The sequence below is a fragment of the Lactuca sativa genome, chromosome 4 (genome assembly GCF_002870075.4).
Source record: "Lactuca sativa cultivar Salinas chromosome 4, Lsat_Salinas_v11, whole genome shotgun sequence".
In the NCBI taxonomy this organism is placed as follows: domain Eukaryota; kingdom Viridiplantae; phylum Streptophyta; class Magnoliopsida; order Asterales; family Asteraceae; genus Lactuca; species Lactuca sativa.
Genome location: NC_056626.2, coordinates 98,645,430 through 98,657,561, shown reverse-complemented (window position 1 = coordinate 98,657,561; position 12,132 = coordinate 98,645,430).

Here is a 12,132-nt window from a genome sequence, read left to right as displayed (position 1 = left end):
GAAAACTGGGCTTCGTTAGAAGCAGCGTTTCTGAAATGAAAGACCCTTTATCTCGGGACTTCGGGAGTCTCAGGGCTTCCTTCAGGTGCTAGGGAGGTTCCCTAGGGTTTAGGAACCTTAGAGAGAAACTAGTGAGAGAAAGAAGGTGGAAATGTGTGATTTCTTCGGCAACCTTCGCAGGGATTTATATCCATGAGCCCTCTCGGAACGCTGGGCGTTTGGACTTGCTACGCGGGGCGTAGTCTTCAGATAAGGTTGCCAGATGGTGGTCTTCGGATGGTGTGACGTGGCTACTCCTCGGACCAAGCAGAACGACTATGCGCGGCGTTCCCTCTTCGCACGCAGGGCGTACCTCATATGTGAGGCGCTCCTCGGCTATGCTAGGCGTCCGAATTACAGGTGTCATCATCCAAAGGCGAAGCATGATCAACAAGCAGCGGCTATTATCCGACCACGTCATCGATCGAGCAATAGGCTTTGCAAATTCGAGTGCAACGTTTAAAAATTCGTAACTCCCACGTACGAACTCCGTTTTTGATTTTCTTTATATCCACACGTAGGTGGGAACGTACTCTACAACTTTTGTTTAGACTCCATTGGCTAATTATTACTTTATTTTAAAAGTTATATTATTTAACATGCCGGGACATGATTGGTCTGTTAAAATCTCATAACTTCTTCATTCGGCTTCCGTTTGTGTTTGCCTTTTTATCGTTATGCTACTATTAGCGAGATCTTCGATTCTAGTTTAGGTTGTGTAGCTAAAAACCGCTCGATCTAATATTCAAATTCCAGGTTGTACACTACTAAGCCAAAACTTCGAAAAATCATAACTTCCTCATACGAAGTTAGATTTGGGCGTTCTTTTTATGGACGCTCTCGGTTTAACGTATTCTACGAATTTTGTTTAGATCACTAATGCTGAATATCGCTTTATCGTAAATTCACTATTGATGTTTCCCAGGGTCGTGTCGATTCCGTCGCGAAACTTCGACGTGCCATAACTTCTTCGTTATAACTCGGATTTCGGCGTTCTTTGTATGTGCGGAACCCTTGAAACATATTCTACTACTTGGTTAAGATTATTTATTCTAAATAATATTTTGTAGAAAAGTCGTTTTGACCCCTATTATCTCTAAATTGATTAGCCTGGATTTGCGGGTGTTACAATTATCTCCCCCTTAGGATGATTATGTCCCTGAATCATCAATGAAACAGGGCTCGTATAATGACTCCATATGTCATATCTTCATCCTAGGTAATAATTATAATTTATATATTCCTTCGAGTCTATCTCTTAGACTTATTAACTGTAAGTAGTACTCGATCGTGCATCTGCTCTCTATCTCAGGTTAGACTCCAAATTATGACCTATCATCATGTGATGCACGTTTAGACTCAGGTCTCTTAGAGTCAAATTCCAGAATGGAATATACCTTCCTTCATGTTCTAATGTGTTATAATCACATCTCAACATGTAGCACTTTTAGCTATCAACTCCTTTAACAACGAGTGTGATACTTCTATTGATCGCTTCGATTATCTTTCACTTCAATCTTCTGGCTTAAGTCAGATACTACGTCGAACTTGGTTCTCTGAACCACATAACATACTCATTGTAGTTGGACTCAATTCGATATGACCACTAGGGTCGGAATAACAACAATCTTCTTAGTCATTACTGAAATGATAGTAACGACATATTTGACTAATACGATATCAATTACTAGCTTCTTGGTAACCTTGTGACTTTCCCTGATCCAAGCGTGAGTCCTGTGCTTTCGGTAGTATATGCATCTACTACCTTTCACACCTACTCATACTCGTCCCAAGTATTGTCTCACAGTTTTCCAAGTTACCATACAAGAAAATCACATAACAGTTTAACACATAAGATAACAAAACGAAGGCTTTATTATTTCTTGAAATGATTACATAGGTGTTCAAGTTTATCCTAGACTATGCCTCTAATAGGCTACATCATATGGTTCTATCTCTTTGGCTACCTCATAACTCGATCTTCGGGTATGAATTCCTCATCCTTGGTTCCTCGCGTTGTTTTCCGCTTCGTCGAGGATTATGTGGAATGCCCTTGGCCTTGGTGGTGTGTTTGGCCTTGCTGCCTCGTTTTTCTTTGGGTCGTCCCTAGAAATATGCCCTTCTTTGTTACATCCATAGCACACCTTCTTGTTGGACGCACACTTGCTGGCGTAATACCCTGTCTTTCCACATTTGTAGCAAGTCACTTCCTCGCTACATTTCCCGAAGTGCTTCTTTTTACACTTCTCGCACCACTTGGCTTCACCTCCTCCTCCTTCTTCAGTCTTTGAGAATTTCCTTTCTTTGTTGGATTATGAAGATCCTTCATGCTTCCTTTTATCGCCAACTTCAGCTCTCTCCATACCTTTTTCCCTAATCTAGGTCTCAACATTCCTGGCTGCCCAGATGGCGGCTTTTAAAGTGGTTGCTTGCTTGACCATTGGGCCAAAGTCTGCTGGTAATCCATGGGAAAACTTGTTAACCTTGGAGAGTTCGGTTGGGGCTAGGTAAGGAACCAGCTTCATCTTTTCCGTAAAGCTTGCAGCGTATTCTGTAACGCTCATTCTTCCCTTCTTCAGATTCTGGAACTCATTGTTGATTTCCAGAAAATCTTGCTTAGAGCAGTATTGCATCTTCAGTTGCACCAGAAAATCCTCCCAAGACATCTTACTAGCTTCTCCCTTAGGCATTGAATCCGCTAGTAGCTTCCACTAGCTCAGTACTCCATATTTTAACCGAGGAACCGCGAGAGCGGTCTTCTGTCTGTTGCTACACTCACAACTCTCAGACATTGTCTCCATCTCGGAGATCCAGTCCATAACTTCCACCGGTGTTGGGCTTCCAGAAAAACACGGTGGTTTGGATGCCATGAAATTCTTGTACTTGCATCCACGTCCGTCATTTCCTCCATCCTCATTGTTTTGTCTAACTATCGGTGGGTTGTCTTGGCCAACCTATAACGATCCAAATTTCACGCCCAAAAATTTTCTTTTTAAAATCAATACTTAGAAAACGGTTGTAATTAAAACATTTTTTGGTCAAACCATTTCATCACATACATCGTGTCTGAAAACTGAAACATGAAATGCAATCAACTATCAGAGTACAAAATCCCAGAAGAGGTACCTGAAAGCAAAACTGTAAACCGTAAGCACGAAGCTTAGTGAGTTCCCCCATAATACCTCATACCATACAAACATACAATGAACTGCTAGGAGATACAGGCCTCGCCCACACTCATGAAGATACGGGTCTCGCCCACACTCTGCTAGATGGGAGATACGGGCCTTGCCCACACTCTGCTATCCTGGAGATACGGGGCTCGCCCACACTCCTCTATCTGTGAGATACGGGCATCGCCCACACTCCACTATCAAAGAGATACGGGCCTCGCCCGCACTCAGCTGCTACCATAACATACAAGTATCACACAGACAACGAGTATAAACAATTCTATCAGACTGGCATATATCATAATCAACCTCAACAATGAGATACGGGCCCTGCCCACACTCCGGCACTAACATATCGTCTATATGGGTCGGCCTTGGTGCCTTAGACCCATTACTACTGGAAGGAAACTCACCTCGTAACATAGCTACCGAAAGTCTGACTGCTAGACGTCTGGCGGCTGTACCGGTAATCCTCCGGCTACAAATCCATAAACATAGATTAGCCACTCATAAATACCCTTAGGTCAATTGACTGACCCACCCCTGGTCCAAGGTCAACTCCTTGGTCAAAGTCAACTTCCAGTTGATTGGACTCGTTGAGTCCTTTTCCTACTAATGCGGTCCTACTCGCCAAGTCCCTCTTCCCACTCACTGAGTCACCCTTAACTCACTACTCGGGACTATAGAACTGACTCGTGATCCGACTCGCCGAGTCCAAGAATGACTCGTCGAGTCCCCACAAGCAGATCTCCTACTCGCTTCCAAATCCTCACCAGAGCATCCCTTAAGAGGATTTGGGGTTCTGGGACTATTGCTACACGTTAAATTGCTAATTCCGCGTGCAGATACCAAGGGTTGGACCTTCAACACTTAAACCCCTCTTACTCAGTGACAGTTCATATGACTCGCCGAGTTTGAAGAACAACTCGTCGAGTTCCAGGAAATCTTCATAGGACTCGCCGAGTTGTTCATCCAACTCGCCGAGTCTAAGACCATCTTCATAGAACTCGCCGAGTTTCACTTTGGGACTCGCCGAGTCCCTTCGACCCACTTCCCATACATACCAAATCTGAGACATGCAATGCTTCTAAACCATAGATCTATGTTCCTAGGGCATGCTTATCACGTAAAGTTGCAAACTTTACGTGCATGCATGGCCTTATAAGCTCAAGAAGGCAAATCCAAGCTCTTTAAGAGGTCATACACTCAATAGGGACCTCAATAACTCCAACCACAGAGACTTTACACTTCTAAGATGTCTATAAGGTCCCAATCTGAAGTCCTTTCAGAACATAGAGCATGAATACATGGAGTTTGAGATTTTAGGGCTTGAAAACCACTAATTTGGGACAAAAAGGGGGATCTAATGAACTAGTGATCAAGGTAAGAACTTTTCTACCTGAATGGAAGCTTCTCACAGTATAGATTCCGGATCTACCTCCCCTCCTTGTACACTTCAACCTCTTCCCTCTTCTTCTAAGCTCCCAAACCTTCCTCACAAGGCCAAAATCACTCTCAAGAACAATATGGGGCTAGGGTTTCTTTCTACAGCTCTCTGGAAGTGTTAGGGACAAAGGAGGCCAAGTTAGAGCGTTTAAGTATGGTGCAAACATCCGGATTAGGGTTTTTGCTCAAACAAGGTCTACTTGCCGAGTCCGGGGGCCGACTCGCCGAGTCCAAAGTTCAGACCCCGCGTCTAATCCCGCTCCTACTCGGCGAGTTGGTCCTTCAACTCGCCGAGTCCAAGGCAAAAATGCACTATTTTAAAAATGTAAATCACAAGGAGTACGTACCAAGAACTAGGTGCTACAAATCTCCCCCACTTATTTTAGACTTCCTCCTCGAAGTCTGCTGCTCGATCCTGAAATAGCTCGGGGTAGTGCTCCATCATCTCTTCCACCGACTCCCAAGTCCACTCCGACCCCTTCCGGTGCTGCCATTGCACCTTCACGAGTTCCACCCTCTTGTTCCTTAGATCCTTCGACTTCCTGTCGAGGATTGCCACAGGCCGCTCGATGTAATTCAGGCTGTCATCGACCTGAATATCCTCCAAAGGCACCACTTCCGAGTCGTCCACCAAACACTTCCGCAACTGAGTGACGTGGAAAGTGTTGTGGATCTGGCTGAGTTCGGCTGGCAGATCCAACCTATACGCCACTTTCCCCACCTAGGCTACAACCCTGAATGGCCCGATGTACCTTGGGCCCAACTTGCCTCGCTTCCTGAATCGGATAACGCCTTTCCATTGTAACACCTTCAGGAGAACCAAGTCCCCGACTTGGAATTCCAAGTCTGAATGGCGCCTGTCGGCATAACTTTTCTGTCGACTCTGAGCAGTCTGAAGCCTGCTCCGGACCTGTTGGATCTTCTATGTCGTCTGGAGCACCACTTCGGTGCTTCCCATGACCCTCTAGCCGACCTCTCCCCAACATATCGGGGTCCTGCACCTCCTCCCATACAACATCTCGAAGGGAGGACGGTCGATGCTCGCATGATAGCTATTATTATTATATGAGAACTCCGCCAACGGGAGGTAGGTATCTCAACTACCTACGAAATCCAGAACACATGCCCGCAACATATCCTCTAACGTTTGGATGGTCCGCTCGCTCTGACCATCCGTTTGCGGGAGAAAAGCGGTGCTGAAATGCAGACGAGTACCCAACTCGTCATGAAACTTCTTCCACAACCTGGAAGTAAAACACACATCCCTGTCTGAAATCACTTATACTGGCACCCCGTGCCACGCCACTATCTCCCTGATATAGATGTCGGCCAACTTCTTGGCCGAGATGCTCTCCTGAATCGGGATAAAATGGGCGCTCTTGGTTAATCGATCCACGATGACCCATATAGAATCCACTCCTCGCGCGGTCCTGGGTAGCTTCGTGATAAAATCCATCGTAATATCTTCCCATTTCCACAACGGGATATCCAATGGCTGCATCTTGCCGTGCGGTCTCTAATGCTCGACCTTGGCCTTCCTGCAGGTCAAGCACCGCTCGACGTACCAAGCCACATCCCGCTTCATGTAGGGCCACCAATAGTCTAGACAAAGATCCCTATACATCGTCGTCACCCCGAGATGAATGGAGAGTCAAGATTTGTGCACCTCCTCCATCTAGACCTGGCGCACGCCTCCGAGGTATGGCACCCACACCCTGCGGTGTAATGTCATTAATCCCCTGCTATCATAGTCGAAGGAGGAAACCTGACCCACTATGCGCTCACTCTTCCGATGTTCCTCCTTCATGGCCTCCTGCGGGGCCTCCCGGATCCGCTCCAAAAGTGGAGTCGCCACTGTCATCCGCATGCAAATATCCCTGATCGGCGCCGCCTTGCAGCTAAGCGCATCGGCCACCACATTGGCCTTCCCCGGGTGGTAAAGGATCTCACAATCATAATCCTTCACCACATCGAGCCACCGACGCTGCCTCATGTTCAGGTTCGTCTGATCCATGAGGTACCTCAAACTCTTGTGGTCCGTGTAAATGGTACACCGAACCCCATAGAGGTAATGCCGCAAAATCTTGAGGGCGAAGACCACCGCCCCCAACTCTAAATCGTGCGTCAGGTAGTTCGCCTCGTGAGGCTTCAGCTGCCTCGATGCGTAGGCAATAACATGCCCTCTCTGCATCAGTACCGCACCCAACCCTGAAATAGACGCGTCACAATATACCACAAAATCCTCTATGCCCTCTGGCAGGGCTAAGATTGGTGTCTCGCACAATCTCTGTCTTAGAACTTCGAATGTTGCCTGCTGCTCAGGCCCCCATCGAAAGACCACGACTTTCTTAGTCAACCATGTCAGGGGTATGGCTATCTTGGATAAGTCCTGAATGAATCTCCGATAGTAGCCCGCTAATCCCAGGAAACTCCGAATCTCAGATGGAGACTTCGGAACCTCCCACCTCAACACAGCCTCCACCTTGGCCGGATCCACCGAAATCCCGTTCTGGTTGACAAGGTGTCCAAGAAACTGCACCTCGCGCAACCAGAACTCACACTTGGAGACTTAGCATATAAGCTCTCCCTCCTCAGGGTCTCCAACACCTCTCGCAGATGCCCCTCGTGTTCCCCCTGCGTCTTAGAATAAACCAAGATATCATCAATGAAAACTATCACAGACCGATCCAGCATCGGTCTGCACACGCGGTTCATGAGGTCCATGAATGCGGCAGGGGTATTGGTGAGCCCAAACGGCATCACCACAAACTCATAATGGCCATAGCGCGTCCGAAACGCGGTCATTTGCACATCCTCCTCCCTGACCCTTATCTGATGATAGCCTGAAAGCAAATCGATCTTGGAGAACCAAGATGCTCCGTGTAACTGGTCAAAGAGGTCATCAATCCTCGGGAGTGGGTAACAGTTCTTCACCGTTACCTTATTCAGTTCCCGATAGTCTACACACATCCGATGCGACCCGTCCTTCTTCTTCACAAATAGAATCGGGGCTCCCCAGGGTGAACTGCTCGGCCTAATGAATCCTTTGTCTAACAGCTCCTGTAGCTATGTAGACAACTCCTGCATCTCGAGAGGAGCCAACCGGTACGGTGCCTTGGCTATCAGAGCCGCACCGGGGACTAGGTCGATCCTGAACTCTACCTGTCGCTCCGGAGGTATTCCTGGAAGCTCCTCGGGGAATACATCAGTGTAGTCTCGTACCACCGGAACCTCACTCATCGTCGCCTTACCTGCCTCCCGGGTGTCCATAACATACGCGACATATTCCGCGCAACCCTGATGAAGGTAGTGCCTAGCTCTCGCTGCTGAACACACTGCGGGTCCACATTGTGGTCTCTCACCATGGATCACCAACTCTCCCCCACTTGGGGTCCTGATCCGCACCATCTGTTGTGCGCAATCTATCACCGCCCCATTAGGGCTCAACCAATCCATGCCTATAATCACCTTGTTCCTACGCAACAGAATGGGAACCAAATCCACCAAGTAGCGCTCCTCAAACAACCTTAGAACATAATCCCCGAACACTGCTGATGCTCGCACCGATCGATCATCGGCAATCTCCACCTCCAAAGGGCAACCCAACGTGCCCAAAGACTCAGGAAACTTCTTGCTAAGCGCAAGAGAAACAAATGATCGGGTAGCCCCCGAATCAAACAACACCTGAACTGGGATACCGTTCACATGGAACGATCCTAAAAAGAGCACATACATATAGCATATCAAAAGTACATCAGCATAACATAAAGCATAAATAAGAAATCATACCCGTCACCACATCGGGCGTGGCGCGAGCCTCCTCTGTAGTCAGCTGAAAGGCCCGAATCCTCACCACCAGAGCCTCTGACTTGCCCTGCCGGCCATCTGTGATCCTCAGAGTCGCTGGAGCTGGCGCCTTTACTGGCGCTGATGCTGCTATCAACTGTGGGCAATTGGCCCTCTTGTGGCCCCTCTGGTTGCAGTGGAAACACAGCAACTCAGATGTCTGAACATCCGAGACAGGAGCAGTACAATCCATGCTAAAGTGCCCCGTCTTGCCGCACTTGTAGCAGCCTGAGGATCCCAATCTACATGTTCCCTCGTGTGACCTGCCGCATTTCCTGCAGCGGCCCGACCCTCCTTGGCCTTTCAGCCTACCATCTGATCCCTTGGGCTTGTTCCCCGAAGCCCCAACCACCTGCCCCGTCTCTGCCTTCCTCTTCCAAATATGCTCCAAATCAATCTCCCTTTCCCTCGCCCTGGCAATCATGGACTCCAGGGTAGGGCAAGTTGAAAAGCTAACATGCTCCCGGATGTCAGCCCGTAGCATGTCATGATAGCGGGTCCTCCTCATATCCTCATCTCTCGCATACTGGGGCACCAACAATGCCCTCTCCCGAAACTTGGCGGTGATCTCCGCCACAGTCTCCGTAGTCTGTCTCATGTCTAAAAACTCCCTGGCCAATTTCTAAAGCTCGACAGCCAGCGCAAACTCTGCCCTGAACCTGGTCACAAAGTCCGACCAGGTCATAGCCTCAACAACCGAGGCCCCCAATGAGTCATCGACGAACTCCCACCAATCTCTAGCTCGGTCTCGTAAACATCCTGCTGCATATCTCACCTTTGACCCCTCGGGGTAGAAGCTGGTCAGCTGTGCGGACTCAATGTCCGCAATCCATCATCTGGCAGCAATGGGGTCCTTCGCCTCATGAAAATCCGGTGCACCACTGCCCCTGAAGTCCTTAAAAGATAGCGTGTGAGATCCTGACTGGCCAGATGCCATGTCACTCTTGAACGCCCTGAGGCGGTCCTCCATCAGCTCAACTATCCCTTCCTTGATCGACCCGAAAATGATGGGGGTCGACTCAAGGATGCCTCTGGTGATCTATGACGCGATGAACTCGCGTAGCCTCTCATCTACTGGCTCGGAACCCAATCCTGAACCTGATCCCTCTCTAGAACTGCCACTAGCTGGCCTCTGGCGTAGTACCACCATTCTGAAATACACACAGGAAACCATTAGTGATATTGATACCTCTAAAGGGATCACATCTATTTCAAGTTCCCTGGTCTCGTCTCAGCCTTCCTTAGTTCGGGTATGGATTCTCTGCTTTCAGTAGTACGGGCCCATACTACCTTCCACATTTATCCGTACCTTCTTCAAGGACTGCCTCGACTCCACCAGATCCCTTTCTCTACTTCTAATCACTGCTATACTTGTCCTAGGTTTGCCCTAGGGAATCTCTGACTCCACCCTGCCCGGTCCTCAGCTGTTGAAGGCCTCCTTGTAATGTCAATTAGTCATTACCTGAATACCATCACGTGCGATGAGGCTCAGATAATCCTTCGAGTAATAGACTCGTCCCTACAATGGTTAGACTCAAACGAGAGCTGCGCAATAGGGCCAAATCCAACACTCTAAGTCTATCCACCCTGATCACATGTAATGTGACGTATTCACCTAATGACTAACTCTCATCACTCAGAGTCCCACAGAGCACATAGCAAGCAGCATTCGGACGCAGGAGAACTACTCAAGCAAGTCTGTCCTCATAATGAGAAGTTGAACTAGCATACAATGCTAAGCTCATACCACCAGGCATAACCTAAACAGGCTATCCTACTACTGTCTACTCAATACTAGCATGCAACTGTCATAAGCTGAAGCACATAAAGCAGGCACATAAGGCATCACTCCTAGATCCTTAGTCCTATTCTAGCATGCTGTTCTACTAGAACTGATAAACGAAACATAAACTGGTATGGGTACTTTGGGGAATACTTACTTGAGCTCGGCCGGTCGCGCACATCACACACTTCGTTCTTGTCTCAAAACTCATTTCTTTAACTTTAAAAAAAACATTTCTTTTTCCAAAATCTTTTAATCCATCTATTTGAGTTCAGACACCCCTGAGGGTGTGTCCGAATCCCTCAAACCAGGGCTCTGATACCAACTTGTAACGACCCAAATTTCACGCCCAAAAATTTTCTTTTTTAAATAAATACTTAGAAAACGGTTGTAATTAAAACATTGTTTGGTCAAACCATTTCATAACATACATCGTGTCTGAAAACCAAAACATGAAAAGCAATCAACTATCAGAGTACAAAATCCCAGAATGACTCATGGTGCGGAAAACAAGGTGCGTGTATGATGTGCCGCTACCGCGCCAGCTCCTTCCCTCTTGAAGAAGAGGTACCTGAAAATAAAACTGTAAACCGTAAGCACGAAGCTTAGTGAGTTCCCCCATAATACCTCATACCATACAAACATACAATGAACAGCTAGGAGATGCGGGTCTCGCCCACACTCATGAAGATACGGGTCTTGCCCACACTCCGCTAGCTGGGAGATACGGGCCTCGCCCACACTCCACTATCTGGGAGATACGGGCCTCGCCCACACTCCCCTATCTGAGAGATACGGGCGTCGCCCACACTCCACTATCAGAGAGATACGGGCCTCGCCCACACTCAGCTGCTACCATAACATACAAGTATCACACAGACAACGAGTATAAACAATTCTATCATACTGGCATATATCATAATCAACCTCAACTATGAGATACGGGCCCTACCCACACTCCGGCACTAACATATCGTCTATACGGGTCGGCCCTGGTGCCTTAGACTCGTTACTACTGGAAGGAAACTCACCTCGTAACGTAGCTACCGAAAGTCTGACTACTAGACGTCTGGCTGCTGTACCGGTAATCCTCCGGCTACAAATCCATAAACATATATTAGCCACTCATAAATACCCTTAGGTTAACTGACTGACCCACCCCTGGTCCAAGGTCAACTCCTTGGTCAAAGTCAACTTCTAGTTGACTGGACTCGCAGAGTCGTGGCACAGACTCGCCGAGTCCTTTTCCTACTAACCCGGTCCTACTCGCCAAGTCCCTCTTCCCACTTACTGAGTCACCCTTAACTCACTACTCGGGACTATAGAACTGACTCGTGATCCGAGTCGCCGAGTCCAAGAATGACTCGCCGAGTCCCCACGAGCAGATCTCCTACTCACTTCCAAATCCTCACCAGAGCATCCCTTAAGAGGATTTGGGGTTCTGGGACTATTGCTACACGTTAAATTGCTAATTCTGCGTGCAGATACCAAGGGTTGGACCTTCAACACTTAAACCCCTCTTACTTAGTGACAGTTCATATGACTCGCCGAGTTTGAAGAATAACTCGTCGAGTTCCAGGAAATCTTCATAGGACTCGCCGAGTTGTTCATCCAACTCGCCGAGTCTAAGACCGTCTTCATAGAACTCACCGAGTTCCACTTTGGGACTCGCCGAGTCCCTTCGACCCATTTCCCATACAAACCAAATCTGAGACATGCAATGCTTCTAAACCATAGATCTATGTTCCTAGGGCATGCTTATCACTTAAAGTTGCAAACTTTACGTGCATGCATGGCCTTATAAGCTCAAGAAGGCAAATCCAAGCTCTTTAAGAGGTCATACAC